A 19,796-nucleotide genomic window follows, 5' to 3' on the forward strand; every position below is an offset into this window, starting at 1 on the left:
CTCAAAAGTGGAGGACAAGACAGGATTATATGTGCAAGGTCTTTTGGGGGAAATGCTAATGAGGGAAAGCAGGGAGGTATATAGAGGATATCATGAGAGCCATTACTCTCAGATGCAGACCTGGTCTCTGTCAAGCAGAGCAGAGAAGAAGGGCTGAGTGGAAGACTCAGACTACAGTGCGTTTCTAAGAAGCTTTCTGAAGGCTGAGTCTTCTAGTCAAAGTTGCTCATCAGAGGAGTCCCATGTCTCACAGAAGCTGGTCTACCTTAGTAAACCATCTGTCTTAGTCTGTTTTCCATTGCTTATAACAAAATACCTGAAACTAGGTAATTTATAAAGAAAAAGAATTTACTTCTTATAGTTATGGAAGCTGAGAAGTTCAAGGTCAAGGGGCCACATCTGTTGAGGCCCTTCTTGCCAGTAGGGACTGTCTTCAGAGTCCCAAGGCAGTGTAGTGCATGATATGGCAAGGAGTTTGAGTATGCTCGCTCAGGTGTCTCTTTTTTATAAAGCCACCAGTCTGACTCCCATGGTTACCCAGGAATCCATTAATTCATTAATCCACAAAGGAATTAATCTATTCATAAGGGCAAAGCCCTTATGACCCAATTACCTCTTAAAGGCCCCATCTCTCGATATTGTCACATTGGAGATTAAATTTCAACATGAGTTTTGGAGGGGGCCAAATAGTCAAGCCATTGCACCACCCACATTCAGTCAATGGCTGAGAGCAGCCCTTCAGAAGTGTGGCCAGGAGCCCAAGGTGGTGATTGATTTCAGAATGCAACAGCTTGGGCCATTAGTCACCTGTACATGCCCCACTAGGAGATCTGAGAGGGATATTTTCATAGGTGCCACATATTTATACCATTTATATTGAGACTTTTTTTTTCAATTATAAGAAATTTTCTTTTTGTATAATGAAGGAAAATTGTCTGAAACTGTCTTAGTCTATAGACAACTATGGTTAACCCTGTCAGTAAACGTGACTAAAATTAACAGTATTTATAGTGGCCAGCACTAATGAAGGAACAATATGATGGGAAATATGATGAAAGGAAGAAAAACAAAGCAATGATAAAAACTTGAGTGCTATGCCTGAAATGATAGAAATGGAAGATCTATAGGTAAATGCAATATTTAAAAATGTGAATGGACAATAAATTTTAATAAAATGGTCTCTGACATTTCTAAATGAAGTTTTTCTCCTTCATTTAGCAGGTCATCATATCACAGATAAAATATTAAAAGGGCTCAAAACTATTATGCATACTATATTTATTAACAGTTTAGTTAACCTCTAATTTGAGTTATCTCTAGGTTATCTAAAATAACCTACCTAAGCCAAAACTCACTATAAAGTTTATATTTTTCAGAATTAGCTATACTCAATCTGAAAAAATTTGTATAATTTCAATCTTATAATCAAAGAGCTTTTGTGCCAATTCATATTATGTAAGACATAAAGTTTGCCTTAGAAGTATTTCATCTGCAAACAGGAGGAAGTTTGTCCTGAATAAAACTCATTTTCAACTATATGTCCTATAATACCCTGCCAAGACACTAACATTCTGCTCACATAGTATTTTTTTTTAAATGAATGCCAAAGAGCCAATGAGCCCATCTGGTATGTAGGGGCAAAAGTAGAAATAAATAGATGCCTAAGTAATAGATATAAAATGAATAAGCATATATTTTATTAGAAACTCAGGGATCTCTGAAAAATATGTCTATAACTGGCTTTCATGCATTAATATCAACCTCATTCTAATTATCTGAAATTAAATGGAAACTGCTGTTTGTATGAAAATGTTATAAGAGTGATCTTAAGAGCATATAGTTTTGTTATGGATCTGGACATAGTATATCTACTACTGTGTAAGGAAATAACTTTGGTCTCTTGTAAGACATTTAAACAATGAATGACTTATATATTGGTCATGTGATTTATTTATTTCAAGAGTGTACCATAGAAGGCTTATGGCACAGAGAACCTAGGAATAGATTTAAATATAAGTTATTAATGTTATAGGGAAAATGAGTTCTGGGTGCTTTATATTAAATGTTGGTATGATGTTTTGATGTCATGCACATAAATACTCAGTGGTCATTAAGCTCACTGGCTTACATTTTAGGGTCACTTCTAGGAAAGCCACTTTCGCTACTGCAATTGATAAGTAGGAGGTGTATTGTATGTTTAATACAGGGTCATATTTTACCATTGTGGAACGAAATGAAATGAGTTTCCTTATAGTAATGTGAAGAGCCTGAAAGTATAAAATGTGCAAACACTCAACTTTTCAAGTCACCATATACACTGCTGCGCTAAGCAGGGTTGATTGTGGTTTCTTAGAAGAAGATGACTTGTTTCTGTGCCTTAAAATGTTCTACAACTGTAACAGGGACAATATCTAAAGGTGGAGTAAAATTTTACTCATTGGATTATGAATATCAATAGGATATCTTATGGTGGATTTAATTAGAATTAGTATGTTAATGAATGTACAAAGAAACATAAATATAGATACACATCTATGAAATTTTGGTTTTAAAAATTATATATTTGCACTAAAATTTTCCCTGTACTGATACTTGGTTGACAACCTTTCAATCCATATGAAAAATGCATTTTGAAATTACATATAGAAATATATACATATATAACACAATAAAAAACATTCAATAGAAAGTTTAAAATGAAGAGCTTTTTAATTTAAGGATCCTTTCTTCTAATTCCTTCTGAGGATAATTCAACATCTTAACATTTTAGTACTTAATTCAGAATGTGGCAAATTTGAATGAATAGTAGGGACAATTACCGAGGTAATGAAAATAAATAAACTTGTTCTAAATGAAAGGGGTGTTATTGCTTCAAATTATCCAAAGTGGATACATAAATTAATTGAATTACTTAGAAAATTGTTCAACACTTCTCTTTGCATGAGTAGATACAACCTGAATAATAAAATAATAAGGACGTTTAAATGGCATACCACACAAATATATGCCTCCCTACAAAGAAACTTTGGGAGAGGGTGAAACTACACAATAGTATTTTAATAAATTAGTGAGCCGAGTAAAAATAAATGACGATATATGTCTCTGATTTTAATAGAGCATGACAATTACAACAGAATCCTACCAAAAGTTTCACTTTTTTTTAACACACAATACAATGGAGTGAATATATCCAAGTAATGTGCAAATGAATATGCTTTCAACATTATAGAAAATTACAAGACAAAAATGCTTCAAATAATAGAGTTGTATTCTAAATATAAATTTTAGGTTCACATTTTTTCTGACTCTGAAAGCATTTTTTCATGCCAATATTTTAAAAGGAAGACTCAACCATTTTTATTGGTTAACTGTTTCACCTTAGGCTATATACAAACTGTGGCTGACTCTTTTAAACCATTCATTATAGTCTGAATGTTTATGTCCCCCACCATTTATATGTTGAAATCCTAACCAGAAGGAGATGGTCTTAGAAGGTAAGGCTTTTGTGAGGTGATTAGATGATGGGGTAGAACCCTCAGGATTGGGATTATTGCCCTTACAAAAGAAACCACAGAGAGCCAGCTTGCACCTTCCACCATGTGAGGACACAGCTAGAAGTGAGACATTTATGAGCCAGAAAGAAGGCTTTTACGGACACTGAATTTGCTGTCACCTTGATGTTAGACTTGCCAGCCTCCAGAAGGTGAAAAACAAATTTCTGTTGTTTTATAAACTACCTAGTTTATGTGTACTGTTATAGCAGTCCAAATGGACTAATACACCATGGGCGTATACAAGGGAGAAAAGAGCAATAGTTCTGAGTTTGAGAGCCCACTCTTAATTACTGGTATATAAAGTTAAGCAATTTCTCATTACCGTATTTCTCAATAGGGAATGAGATTATCTATGGAGAAATATTTTAAACTATATTGTTTTTAAAATTTTTTTATTATTAGATAACAATAGTAAGCATTTTAAAGAAAATAAAACAAATCTCAGTTGGAAACAGTAGCTTTTCAATCCAGAATCTACTAAGAACTCAAGCAAATCAGCAAGAAAAAAGTAAACAACTTCATTAAACAATGGACAAAAGACATGAAAAGAAGCTTTTCAAAAGAAGAGAGACAAATGACCAATAAACACATGAAAAAATGCTCAATGTTACTAATCATCAGGGAAACGAAAATTAAAACCACAATGAAATATCACCTTACTCCTGTTAGAATGGCTTTTATTAAAAAGTCCAAAAACTATAGTTGCTGGTGTGGATACAGAGAGAAAGGAATGCTTATACACTATTGGTGGCACTAAAAATTAGTACAACCTCTACTGAAAACACTGTGGAGATTCCTCAAAGAACTAAAAGTAGTCCTACCATTCAATCCAGCAATCCCAATACTAGGTATCTACCCAAAGGAGAAGAGGTTATTTTTACCAAAAAAAAAAAAAAAAATCTGTACTTGAATGTTTATTGCAGCACAATTCACAATTGTAAAGATGTGGGATGAACCCAAGTACTCATCAATCCATGAATGAATTAACAAAATGTGGCATATGTATGCTGTGGAATACTACTCAGCCATGAAAAAGGATGAATTAATGCCTTTTGCAACAGTTTGGATGGAACTGGGTACCATTATTCTAAGTGAAGTATCTAAAGAATAGAAAAACAAACACCACATGTACTCACTATTAAATTGGAACTAACTGATGAGCACGCATGTGCACAGAGGGAAGTAAAACTCAGTGGAAATCAAGCTGGGGGAAGGAGGGAGGAAAAGAGGCACAAAAATCTACCTAACGGGTACAATGGACATTATTTGGGTGATGGGCACACTTATAGCCATGACTCAAACATTACCAAAGTGATCCATGTAACCAAAAATATTTGTACCCTCTTAATATTTTGAAATAAAAAATAAAGGTTAAACAAAAAAATATATTTTTATAAAGATATTCCTATTGAAGACTATAGAGATTAAATATATAGAAACATAATTCTGAAACAGAAAACTATAGTTAAATAGAGTCATATAAGATTAATAAAGAATTATAGTTTGTTTTGTTTTTCTCTACATATAAATAAGGAATCCTTCCATACTGAAAGCAATAGAAACTTTTCACTCCTAAAAAGGAGTGAAAAGAAGAAATTAGAGATATTAATCCAAGACAGTGAGCAGCAAGCATTTCATTTAACAAATTGTTATTGAGCATGTACTACACCTAGAGTGGCAATTGGTTTCAGTTATGAAGGAACCCTGAGGAAAAATCAGGTAGTTAAACAGAAATAACATTCATCTTCAGAACTTCAGCACAAATGCTATTAAATCCTTTGCATCCCTTCCACTAGGCCCCTTGAGTCTTCCTCATAATTTTCCAAAGGTTTCCCCAGTCAATATAGGTTCAGTTTATATGACTCTGTCAAATTTGGGTCTGAATAAAGTACACATTTATGAGATTTCTAGGTAAAGTGTCATAGTGAGTATTGCCTTGAAATAAAATATATAATCTTGAGGATATAAATAAAGGAAGAGTCGGTTTTTTTTTAAAGTCAAAGAAAGGAATAGTTCAAGAGTAATAGTTAAAGCTTGGTGACAAAGAAAACTGAACAGTCACTTAATTTCACTAAACTTTAGATAGGTGCAGATAGGTCTGCCTGACTATAGGTCTCTGACCACCCTTTTCTTAGAACATTTACTTTAGAAAACTTTCAGCGGTAAGTTTTTTTTACAGCTGATTATATATATCTTCTACAATATTTATCTATAGAAATATCTTTCTCAGAGACCTGGGAAGCATCCCTTTGAAATGTAATCATCAATGAAAAAAGAACCCCTGTCTCCTAGTTTTAGTCGGATTGTAGGAAGCTAATTTAGGTAAATGCCATCTAGTTAACACAGATGCTAAATCACATTCACCATCCTACCTAATAACATTATGGGTCTTTTAGTACTTTTCTAGTAGCTCACCTGGTACTTAAAAACTCCCACTTTTTGTTTTAGTGGGGTTAAATTCAACCTCTCTCCTCTATTGCAATAGTCTTGAATAAAGTCTTCCATGACTATTTAACTGATCTGCTATGAGTTTTCTTTAACATTGGATAAAGATTGCTACAAAAAACACCATCTCCTCTTCCTCTGTCTCTCAGTCAATGAAAAATCGGTTAAATAAAACTAAAGAAATAGAAAAAGCACGGAGAATGTTACTGCATCTCACCAAATACTTTATATTTGCTTGCAATTAAGTGTAACTCAACAGTCTCTTGTAGGTAGAGGATTGCAGGAAAACTAAGTACTGAATCTAACTGCTTCTTTTTCTTTGTATATGCATATATATTTAAATAACTAACATAAACAACACAATATCCTGCTGGCAACTTGGAAAGAATAAAAATTCGGGATAGTTTACTAAAAGTTTAAGAGATAACATTTGCGCTTGATGGCTGCCTTTCAAGTAGTGTTTAAATACTCACTTTAAGGGATGCATACAGATGTGCCCGGCATCTAATTATTTGGTATACAGATTACCACTGAGAGAAATTTTCCAATGTTAATAACTTAATTCAAAACTGCAAAAACCATCCTGTTCTCTCACCTGGAAATGTTATTATGTGCTAAAAAGCAGATTAGTGTCTAACAGAAGATAAAATGAGATAAGTAATAAAAATCTTATCCAAAGAAGTGATAACACCAGGAAAAAGAAGTAAATAATAATAGGTAAAATTTTAAGCAAAAGTTCTAATATTTTTATATTGTTTTTTCTGACTATAAAATTAATTTACCCTGTGCTATTTGTGAAAGATTTGGAATATATAGAAAATTCTAAAGAAAAAGAAAAAAAATATCATTCATACATTAATTTAATATACATGTGTTGAACAACGATGGTGTACCAAAACTGGAATGAACTTTGTGGACACTATGATAAATGATTTTAGATGGTTTTTACCCCCAGGGGCTCCCACATATCAATGGCAATAGTCAGAATAATATATACAATGTAATGTGATAATTTCACTCTGTTTTAGATAGACTTCCCTGGAGAGATGAATCCCAAATTATTTCTCACAAAATAGGCAGCAGTTGACCAGATAGGAGAACAAAGTAAAAACTCTTCTAAAAATTTAGTTGCATTCTACTTTCCTATCTTTGAGTATATTATATAACTTTCATATAAATTTTCCACCAAAGTGGTATGTGTGTACTTCAACATAATGCAAGAAAAATGGCAAATCCCCTCATTATGCAAAATCTATTCTCTGGGGGAAAGATTGTAATAGAGCCTTACCCTTACCCTACAGCCATGGAAGAAAGATATTCCTCTGAATACAGACTCCTCTAGCCATACTGTCACACTTGAAGTGCAGGGGTTATAAGCTATAAAAGGAGAAACTCTGGGAAAATCTAGGCCAGACTAAGGTTTAATTGGAAAGTTATAAAGCACACTCTGTCTCCCTCCTAAATTTACCACCACGCCAACATTGTCCTATGGAATTATTAATAAAGATGAAAGAACTCCATAACACAGACTTTCTCAGGAGGAGGACTTAGGGAAGGCAGACTAGGAAGGAAATAACCATAGGGACACTACAGGAGTTTGAAGCTTCTGACACCTAGAGCTAGAGCAAACATCAAACCAAAACCAGCTCCTAGCCAGATTAACATAGACTTTACACTAACGGCCTACACAACTCACTTCCTACAACTTATCTGACTTTCAACCAGAAACACAAGGCTAGCCATTAAACAAAGAGAGATTAAGGCCTTAGTTGGGAAAGAATGGAATCCTAAATTGGGACATTTAGATTAGTGCACTCCAAAATCTTGAAGGCTAATGTTTCCCTGGACCTTCAGAGTTCTTCAAATTTCTCAGCCAATTCATAATAGAATTCATCAGCTCACTTCAAGATTATGCAGATACTTCTCCCTTAAATGATTGCACATAACCCACCTCCCATCCTGACTGCTAAGCCAGAGAGAAAAGTCACAAAATCACCCACCCAGGGACCTTCTAAGCTTACTAAGGGAGGCAGATAACCTTTTCCCAGTGTAGCTATAGGAACCAGACATGTACAAGCAGATGCTAGGGGAGTAAGTATGGGTCAGGGGAAATTGGGGCATAAACTTGGGTAAGAGTGTTTTTGAATATGAAAGCGCATACACTATCATAGTGAGTGGAAATCCCTGAAACTGCACCTCCCCATTACAGGCCAATTGATATCATATTCCAGGGGAAATGGCAAAAATTAGTGCCACCCATAAAGCCCTAAAGAATGCTGGGAAAACGGCTCACTTCATTTGTTCCTTTATGTGATCAGTTTGCTCCTACAAAAATGACCCAGATCCTGAAGGATGACGGTGACCACAGACTCAGGTAGGAAGCAGCACTGATTACAACCTCCATGCCAGTTGCGGTACCTTTGCTAGAGCAGAATAACACCTCCTCAGGTACATGGTATGTGGCTACTGACAAGGTGAATGATTCTTTCCCATGATGTTAGAAAAGAGGATCAGAAATCCTTCACATTCACTTAAAATGAAGGACAGTGTATATTCCAAAATTTTGCCTCAACCTATATTAAAATTCTTTCCTTCTCTTGTAATATAATCTGACAAGATCTGGACATTTGAAACACTTCCCATAAAGTCAAACTGGTCTGCTATATCAATGACATAATGCAGAGCAAAGTGACTAGCATATTAGAAGTCTTGGTAAGACACAAGGCTTGCAGACATTTGGCTAGACACCTTATAAAGTGCTGTGATTTGAATATGTCCCCCAGAGTTCATGAATTGGAAATTTGATCTCCAATGTGATGGTGTTGTGAGGTGGGGCCTAATGGGAGGTATCTTGGGTCATGAGGGCCCTGCCTTCATGAACAGATTAATGCTATTATTGCAGGAGTGATTTTCTTATCTCAGGTTTTGTTACTGCAGTGGATTTCTTATAAAAGAACAAGCTCAGCCACCTGTGGTGAGTGTGCATGCTCTCTCTATCTCTCTCATCCTCCCTTTGCCTTTCTGCCTAGCCTCATGGGATGACACAGTGAAAAGGCCCTGCCTAGATGCTGGCCCCTCATTTGTGAACTTCCTAGCCTTCAATACTTGAGCCAATAAGTTTCTGTCCATTTTAAATTATCCAGTTGGTGGTATTCTGGTGTAGTAGCACAAAATGGACTAAACCACAAATATTCGAAGGCTTGGCACAGCAGAATAATTTTAGAAGTTCAATAGTCTGAGGCATTCCTGTACATCTCTTCCATAGTATAGAACAAATAATTGCATTTTGCACCTTCTACCCTAAGGCATTAAGGGGAAAACACTGTCTGGTAGGATTTTTTGGGTTATGGAGGTAGCATATTGCACACCTGGTAACACGAGGCCAGACAATATACCAATTCATATGTATGGAAGTCTTCCATGTTTAAGTGGGGCGCAGAGTGGGAATTCTTGATTTTGTCTGACCTTCCAAATTTTAAAGTCACATAGGCCTAGCACCACCAATTATAAAATGAAAGCAGCATTTTAGGATCAGAGGGCATGAGCAAGCTGTACAAACAGGTAGTCCAAAATCCTATCTCATACACCACTGTTGCACAGGTATCTCTTCCTCGACTCACACCTGCATGGGGGATATTTTATGACTCTGAAAGAGGAAAGAAAATCCTAAACTTGGTTATTGGATAGATCAGTTCGGTATGTGGGTACAGGCCAAATGTGGACAGGCCATTAACTGTAGTTTCACTCAGGGAGATCTTGAAAAACATTGGTAAGGAAAAATTCAACCAGTGGGCAGAACTTTGTCTTGTGCACCTATTCATCCACTCTGTGTGGCAAGAGAAGTGATTCAAGTTAGAGTACATATGGATTTATTAGCAAATCAAAGTAAAGAAAATACAAGGTAGAGGCATGTGGTTGGACATATGAGAGTGTGTATAATATATGATAAACTTTTTATTACATGATAACATTCACTATTTATCTCAAATTAAAAAAAAATCATATGGTACAATGTTTCCCGTAGGTAGACTATTTTGCTCTTAGAAACAAGAGCTAAAAGCACGAGTGATTCCACTTATTTCCATTGCCAGTGACTCATTTGGACAACATATGCATCCTAGGAAGGCTCCATGAGTTCAGAAGTCCTTATTATTAAAGAGAGAATACATCCACCAAAAGCACTACAAGAATCCCTTTGAATTATTAATATAAGTCACAGCTGCCACCTGAACACTTTGGGATCTTCATACAGGGCATCAGCAGGGAAGAAGAGTCACCATGTTGGTATCAGCAATTGGGGTGACGGAGCGGCAATTGTAAGTAGGGTTGCTATTACATAGTGGAAACAGAAGAAGTGGGTTTGGCACATAGATAATCCACTTGTGGGCTTCTTGGTGTCCCTTGCCCAGTCAACATTAAGTGAACAAGTATAGGCACCCTGCTGAGAAGGTCACTGTGATCAAGGGCACAGATCATTCAAGGACAAGAATTTGGATCAAACTGCTAGGAAGCCCCTTAAAACTAGCAGAGGTACTAGCTAAGAATGAGGGGCATTTAGAATCAATAGCACATAAGAGAGTAGATAAATATAATTCACAGTCTTCTGACCAGTCACACTAGCTGGGACTGTAGCTCATCCCACTAATCTATCCTTTCTAACATTCCTTGAGGAAGAGAAGCCCTCAGGAAGCCTATAGGAGCTACTTCTAAATCCTGTAGAAGGAAGTGGATCTGAGCAACACAAGAGCAGTCTATGGTGGAACCTGTGATGCTCTGTCCTGAAAAAAGCCAGCACAAAGTTGAGAGGATGATGCACACAGGGCACACGATCTCAGGAGCTATTTCCTCTCAAGGTGATACAAGTGAGTGACTCCTTGAATTTTGTTCCCGAGGCACCTCACTCACCTCACTCTAGTCCCTGCCCTGCTCCAAAACCATCTTCAGGAATGGGAGATTTATTCTTCCCAATACTGAGAGTGCTGCCAGAACATAATCTTCAACTGTCAACCCTCCTTAGGAGGGGCTTTAGCTGAAGAAGATGGCCTTCCTAAAGTCACAACTCCTACCAGTGGCAGCCCATAACCAAAAACTGCTGATGAATTCAGAAATGTAAATGCCTTTTTGCCTCTTCCCATCTCAGGACAACTCTGTTGGGCCACCTTAGCGTCAGTGCTTTCTGTGAGGTGGCAGACACCTTCATTGGGACTGCATCACAGCTCAGCTTTCACCTCTGCCTCATCTTGCTTCCTTCCTCTACGCATAGGTGTTCATCCAAAGAGAACTCCTGAATGGCCTTCCTGTTCACTAATCTTTATATCAGAGCATGCTGCTTGCAGAAAATCAACCTGTGATATGTAAAATAAGTAACAAATAGCTTATCTTATTCTGTTAATAGTTTTCAGGGAAACATTATCACTCATCAAAGCATTGCACATACTGGATCCACTCAATTTTATTCACCATAATTTTTTTCTCAAATTTGAATTGAATATCTCCATGTAATTTTTCTTCTTTTTTCTTTGCTTTCCTTTCCTTGTTTTCCTTCCCTTCGTTCCCCCTCACTTTTCTCTGTCTCTGCCCCGCCCGTTTGGTTCCTCCCTCTTTCTTTCTTTCTTTTTCTGAAGGTGGCCACACAATTATAGGCAGTTCTCAGGTCACTGATCATCACCTAAGAGCACATTTAGGAATAACATTGATCAGGTGTCGGGCAGATGTGGGTTGGGGAGGGGATGGTGTATACATACATAATGAGTGCGATGCACACTGTCTAGGGATGGACACGTTTGAAGCTCTGACTCAGGGGCAGGGGGGCAAAGGCAATATACGTAACCTAAACTTTTGTACCCCCACAATATGCTGTAATAAAAATAAAAAAAAAATGAGAATAGGTGCTTTAGAAGTCTAACTATAATGCTATAACAGGTACAATCTGCCTTGCTCTAGTTCCTGGACATCCTCAGGGGCAAAATTAAATTTAAGAAATATTTACTTTGTATGTCCAGGTTACAACTTGAAAATCTATAAGGACATATATGCTGATTCATGAAAATCCTCCTTATTAAAAGAATTCCTCTCTTATGCTCATATATATGCGTCAATGATCTCTTGACCTCCTTCTTATATAATTCTTATATTCGATCTCTCCAGGATTCATATACAGACAACATAAATATTGCCTAAAGTGGAATAACTAGATGTAATTAAATTGATACCCTCCCCAGGGTCAAAGTAGTTAGAAAAAAGATTTCCCCTCCAGACTGAATAATTAAGAACATATGCTACTTCCTTTAGGCTATGCAGGTTTAGAGACACAGCCATGGCTTGGGGCAGATTTATTGCTAGCGTTCTCATACTTTTGCCAAGTTCATTTGTTCAAATACACACAGCACAGCATCAGAGTCTGTCTGATTCCTATTCTCCCTTCTAAAACTTCTTCCTATGGATAGCAGTAGAAGTTTAATGGATTATGTCTGAGTGATAAAATGTGGTTGGATGCATTCAAATAAAGCCTCTATTAATATTCTAATGATTTGGACCTATATACGTGTGCATTTAAATGGAGGCATTCATAAAAATTTATATTTATAGTTTGGATTGTAGTTGATTTTTCCAAAATGGTTTATTTTAATTCAAATTTATGCACTTTGTCTCAAAAATTTTGAGACAAGTGATTCCTTATTCAAATAGTTTGGATATTTTACCCCAAATATGAAATGCTGATGATTGTTTATTTTCATTTTTGCTAATTTTGTTAAACTAATTTCTCAATTTTTATTTTTCTTCAAAGATTGAACAGCAGAAAAATGTATTTGGAAAATACTGAGTTAATAAGTTAAAAACAAAACTTTGGTTAATATATACTTATACTTTACTTGTATACATGGTTTCAGTGATTTGGTAAATTGAACTGGATTTTTACCATAAAGAAGCATTTCATTATAATATACTAAAAATAATGAATAATGTGCCATTCATAAATAGATAATATTAATTTTATTGCATTAAGATTTTTTTAAAAATCAGGAGATAGTATGTTTTATGAATTTCTAAATATTAGAAACATTTTTTAGTTAAACAATTTTTTGTCTATCACATTGTTTTGGTAATCAGATTTTTAAAAGACTAGACTGTGAGATTTAGTTTGATGTAGCTATTATTTTAACTTTTTAGTGAAAAAATAATGTTGCTCCATGACTATATTTCAAGTAGAAATCCCCCTGATAAGATTGCATATATCAAGAAGAGTTCTAGTGAAAAATACTCACTTAAACTTCTTAATCAAGCAGAAAAAAATAAAAATGCTTCTGTTATGAAGCTCAAGAATAGATTTCCTGTCTATAAAAATAATGTAATCTAGACTCTGGAATTTTTAACTTGAAAGTTATAAGCATTATTTGAATTTCTTCCTGCTTTGCAATTAGTCATAGATAGACTTACAGAGTCGGAGAAGCTGAAGTTTGGCTTAGTTGGCCATATGAAAAATTGGATATTCACCGGTTGCCACTCTGAATTATCCTGACATTTGAAGTGTTTATCCCAACCAAAATTCTTTTGCAGCAGGTGAAGAAACCCTTATTTACCAGATGAATGAGATCTTCCTTTTACCTTGTCTTTTATTATCCTTTAGCAAATATTTTTTAGATACTACCCATATCTCTAATCAGTGGCTTGACAAGAGGAAAAAATCACCAGGCCTATTTATCATATAACAATGCTTAAGGGTTCTGCTTTTGTTTGTTACAGAGTGATTCCTGTCTATATTTCTAACTGATACTGTGCAAAGTCTGTCATGAGCAAAACTTTTAATGAGATGTCTTATATCACAAGGAAATTGGTTTTAGCTTTTGTCAGGATATTTTTTAAAGAAAACACACTAATATTCTAAGCTCTGTGAGGGCAGAGATGCTGTGTTTCTTTGGTTGTTGTTGTTTATTTATGCATCCCTCGTGCATTGCACGGTAACATATAGCAGAAGCCATTATGCTTATGGGGCTCAGTAAATATGGGGCTAAATGAGTATATGCCTTCTTTAGATTTTTATTCAGAATTGGATTCAAATTCCATTCTCCTTTTATTCAGCCCCTTATGCAAATCCAGTAACTTTTAAGCACAGTCACATATATTTAGTCTTTAATTCTCCCTGAATAATCTAAGGAAGAATAATTTTAGGTTTAAGAATAGAAATTTGATGCACAGCAATACCATATTGTGGTCTCACACGATCATAGTCAAGATCCAAACCAAAGTCTTTCAAATCAGTGGTCCGTGATCTTTTCATCAAACCCTAATGTCTTCTCTATAAAATACATGTAGAGAGTCTGGAAAAGGAATGAATTCATTATTTAATTTAATCCTATTAAGGAAATTTGAAGTTGAAAGATCTATGTAAAAAAAGGAGAAAACTTTGGTGGGGTTAGGTTCTGAAATAGGCAGAGGGAAATAAAGATATGATTAAAAGACTCAAAATGTGTAAGAAATGATGATCTTGGAATGACTATCTAGCTCTAGGTGGAAAAATTGACAAAGAATAGAATTGGAAGGTGAAAGTAAAGTGCCAAAATAAACCCTTAGCAAAATAATAGCTAAGAAAAAATTTATTATAGATGCTTGGGAAATAATTTATGGTAGAAACAGCTAGTTGTACTTTTCTCTCCTGCCTCACTCTGAGAAAAAAATTCTTTCAAGTTCTTCCTCATGTCCACAGGTGACTCAGATGTAGAGGAGGTCCATGTAACCTCAAGATGGTATTGAGAAATGTCTCCAGTGTATGTTCTAGCTTTGGAGTTCTAGGTATCTGCCTGGGTAAAAATTAAGGCCTTCTTATAAGTCTTATGTTTTCTCTCATGTCAATTAATTTCTCACTACTTGATAGTTCCACCAGTTTTACCAAACTCCTGGGCCTTCTGCTCGTCTAAACACTTCACTTCTTTTAGGGAGTCTCATTCTTCTCTCATATAGTCCTATCACAGAACACAATCTAGAGTCTTCTCTCTTTTGATATCCTAACATGAGATACCCAGGTCAACATGTACTACATGTTGATATTTCACCCTGTGTGTTAAACTACATGCCATGTAAGAACTTTTACACTCTAATCCAGTTTGGCGACATTCATGTTTCAAGTTATGACTTCGCCATTGCCTAACAGTTTAAATAGGACATAAGAGAATCTGACTGACCTAAACAATCCATATTTATTCCCAGCTCCCTAACTTTCTAAACAAAAGAAAATGAATACCATAAATATTTCTACCTCTAGCAGCCTGAGCTTGGCTGCAGTGTGGTCAACTCAGATGGATGCTACAGGAGTTACATGTAGGAAAAGTATGACTTTTCATTCAGATCAAATGACTATTCTTTTAAATCACTTTTACTCATTTTTTATTATGAGTTTTTCTTGTGCATTTTCAAATATAAAGTAATGGCTATTAAGGTGTTAGCTAAAGAAGCAAAAGAATAATTTTGCAAATAGTTAAATGATGCCAGACATCAATATTATCAGATAGTTAAACAGAAAATTAACTGTTTCTAAAATTGGGCTGATTTTTATATTTTGAAAGTTATCACAGTTCAGATAAACTTCAGATATTATTGTGATTATATTATTATAAAACAGTTAAATTCAACATTGGAGATAATTTATCTTTATAATAATAATAGGAATTTTAGTAAAGCACATTGTCGTAATAAAAGCAATGATCCTACTAAATAAAGAAGCCTGTAGAAATATACTTGAAATGGATCATGCTAAATATATACATATACAATTATATCCAAACAAGCTTTAATAGTCTATCAGTTAAGATCCAAGTTAACATATATAAAAAGTTATAAAACATTGATATGTACAGAAAGAAACTGAACTGCAATGTTTTGTGATAAATCTGACATAGACTTTTATAAATCAATCGATCAATAATCAGTAAGATAGTATATCATTTGTTGTTTCAAGACCATCTTTCAGGTTATAGAAAAATATGAGCTTTTGAAAAACTACTTTGTAAATGAAGCTAAATATCATAGAGTGGTACTGAACTCCTTTAGATACATGTAAGTTCTCTTTGGAACCCCACTATTTTAATCTACAGAATATGTTATAATCAAATACTTAGATTTAACCATTGTTATCATTAGTCCTGGATTTCTCTACTTTTGAGTGATGAAGATGTCAACAGTAGTTAATTAAAGGGATGCTAATATTGCTCTCACCTAATTGCAGTCCTTGACTTTTAGCCAAGACTCCTGGATCCTTATGAGCTAGCTCCTATCATATCAATAATGGCAAGAATTAGAGGGTTTGCTATAAAAACCACAGAAAGAATTTATCCATCTCCCCCTTTCTCAGAAGTCTTCCATATATGTATATTTGAATTATTGTCCTCCACTCTCTGTGAAATAATCTTTAAGCATACACCATTTTTTCTTTATTTATTGTACTCCTTGCAGTCAAAAGGAGCATTAATCATAATTACATGAGTAATTTTCCATGTTTTCACTGGTAAACTAGATTTCCTCAACTGATACCACGTTACCTGAGTGATTTTCTAATATGCCCCCTCCTTGACCAGAACACTACAGCATCTGTTCATTCCCCTAAGAGTTTTTAGGAGCAGTAATTATACGGATGTGAGGGTGGTCTGACTAAGGCATCTGGTACTCACTGATCCACAGTGCTCCATGTGTGCGCCTGGAACCACTCTGCTAATCAATGAGGTCCACTATAATCAATAATATATGAATTGCAGTGTTTTTCTTCCAGAACTCCTGAGATTGAAACATACACTCTGACTGAATAGAAACTAATAATACCCATTGGCTAGAAACGCATGCTGAGCTGCCCAGCAATTGTCAGTATTTCCCTTATTCAGCATATCCTCTCAGTATCTCAGATGGTGAATAATGGGCATTAAAGGATAACAGCAATGTAGAGTTTTCCGCTGTCATTCATACACTTAGTCAGCTGATCAACAAATTTTTGTTGAGCACCTAAAGATATCACTCAATCTATTAAAGTTTATAATATTGTGTTGAATAAGACAGACTTGGTTCCTACCCTCCCTGTTTAGTGAACAGACCCAATGAACTAATGCATTCCTATAAAGGAAAAGATCAAAGAGTTAGAGAATAAAAGTATCTAGATGTACATTTGTATGGGAGAGGTGACCTACTTAATACCAGATAAGAAGGGAAATTCTCTCTGACAAGGTGGTATTTAAACTTAGCAATGAAGGATAACATTAAACCAGGCATGCCACAGCAGGAGAAGAGTGTTCCAGCAAAGAGAATGATTTGTGCAAAGGTCCTGAGGTTGAAAGAGTTTGGGATTTACAAATAACTGAGAAATGCCTGTTAGTCTGAGGCCTAATAAACAAAGAGGGTTTGTGTCATGAGATAAGGCCAGAGAGTTAAGCTGGGACCATATGAAGTGGGATCCCATAAGCAATATAAGAATAATGTGATATATATTTTAAGCAGGAAACTGATATGGACCTATTTACATTCTAAAAAGATTCCTAACTACTTTATGGAAAGTTAATTGGGGAGATGATGGACAGGACAAGATAAATACTTCATAGAAGAAGCCCATGCGGAGTGGCATATTCCCTCCATCCAGTGATGAAAAACGAATCTGATCTCTCCACTTAAAACCAGAGTCCTTTGTTAGTATATTTATTTACATTCTTATTCTATTCAGAGACATGAGCTATCTATTATATATTTATATATCAAGTAATATACTAAAATTGAAAATAATTCGCCGTTCACACTTCTGTTTATTTGTATAAAAATATTTTCACAAAATGAACACTAGAGATATAAGATGTGTTATTTTTCCTATTGCAACAGCTTTGTAATTCAAGCACATCTGATTTATATTGATTTTAAATTTAGCACTGAGAGAAAACACTTACATGCTCTATAACATTGTTAAGCATCACAAATAAAATTAGAAGATGAATTGTCATTGCTTTTCTAAGTCATAAATTAGATGACTCACCATGTAGGAAAAATAACTCCATGATGATTGGCTAGTTTATAATTTGAGTTGTAATTTAGGCACCACGATGCGTCTCCTTTCACAAAATTCATGGTCTGACATTAGATTATATTTTTAACTTGAGTTCAGTTAGTCAACAAAATACTGGGTTTATTTAGTAAGTAGAATTTATTAAGCTTTTTCTAGCTTTCTCCCAAATGATGGTGACTGCCAACTGTGCTGTATATGTATCATTTATGAAATCTCCTGTTTCATTTCATAACCTGATCATTATAAACCATGTAGGTCAAAATTTTTCCCATTGTTATATTCATACACTCTTTTGAAATGTATGTAAAAGTCCTGTCTTATTTTAGAATGGAAGGTTGATAATAGACATGGGCCATTAAGAAAATTTGCTTTGCTGAAAGAAATTAAGTCCAGGGAAAGCCATCAGAAAGATTTAATTAAACACAATTATAGCTACTAGTCCTGAATCTCTAAGTCAGGTTACCATGAGACTGTCCAGTGTTGAGACAATGTTAATTTTTGAAGAAAGTATTGTCTTCTTAGAAAATTAAGGATACATCTGTGGATTGGTTCTATGGATCAATATTTTCCTTCATGGTCAGGTATCTATTATTTTTCTCATTCTCATTCTATATGCTAGGGCACTAGATATAGTGCAGTTGGGAAATCTCCAAACAATAGACCCAGTTCATGACTCCAAACATTTTTGCTGTTGGTAGAAATAACTCTTTTCTCATGTACTATATTTTATATACTTTCATAGTGTGTTTACAGAGCTTACATCTAGACCCCAGTGGTTGTTACTACCAATGTGTATGAGTGAGTATACCCTTTTGCCATGAAAAATAGTACATAGATATGACAGATGCTTTCAGTTCATTTCCATTTGTCATTAGGATATTTAGGAAATCAGGTGACTGACTAAAGTTACATCAGCTTTCCATACATCAGACATTCAGGCTTCATGTGAGTGATTTTATCTGCTTAAAATGCTTTCTTATCCAGTCACATATTTTTAGTCAATCTCTACTCATACTTTAGATCTCAACTCAGATGTCTGGTCCTCAGGGAAACCTTCCATATTTATTCAGACTAAGTAATTGCTTTTATTATACATTCATATAATAATACTGTAGTTTTCTTTCATAGCATTTTAAGAAAATTTTCAATGTGTATAATTATTGAAATTTGTTTATTGTTTTCTATTTCAGTTGTCTATAAGCTCCATGAAAGCCATGGCCACAATTCTTTTTACCGACCACTGAAGCTCTCGACCCTATCATTTTGCTCAACACAAATGGGCATTCAACACTTGGACTGAATGATTAGGGAAAACAATTTATAAAACTGGGAGTCAAAAATTACAGCATAATAGAGAAAAACATAGCCTACTTGGAAATCAGTTAATGGGTGTTCTGTTATTTAAAATCTGAAATTAAAATAAGTATAGATGAAAACTCTCTACTGCAGGTATAAAGTCTATTATATAGAAAGAAATTTTCAATTCCAACCATTGTGCGACAGGAACAGTAAGAGTTACAGAAGAGGAAAAAAATTTCAACCAATGCAGGAAAAAAACTTTTTTAAATAATAATAATGTACACGATCAGAACATTAACAAGTCTTAATGATACCAGAATAATATCTTACATAGGGTTTTAGGGCAGAAAAAGGGAAAATTACTACTGGCATCCCAAAGTAAAGCATAAGTGCTTTGGTCAGAAAATTATATTAAACATATATTCTAGCACTGAATTAAAATATTCATCTTTTCTCTTTTGAATGCAAAT

Source organism: Lemur catta, chromosome 2 (assembly GCF_020740605.2).
Source record: "Lemur catta isolate mLemCat1 chromosome 2, mLemCat1.pri, whole genome shotgun sequence".
NCBI lineage: Eukaryota > Metazoa > Chordata > Mammalia > Primates > Lemuridae > Lemur > Lemur catta.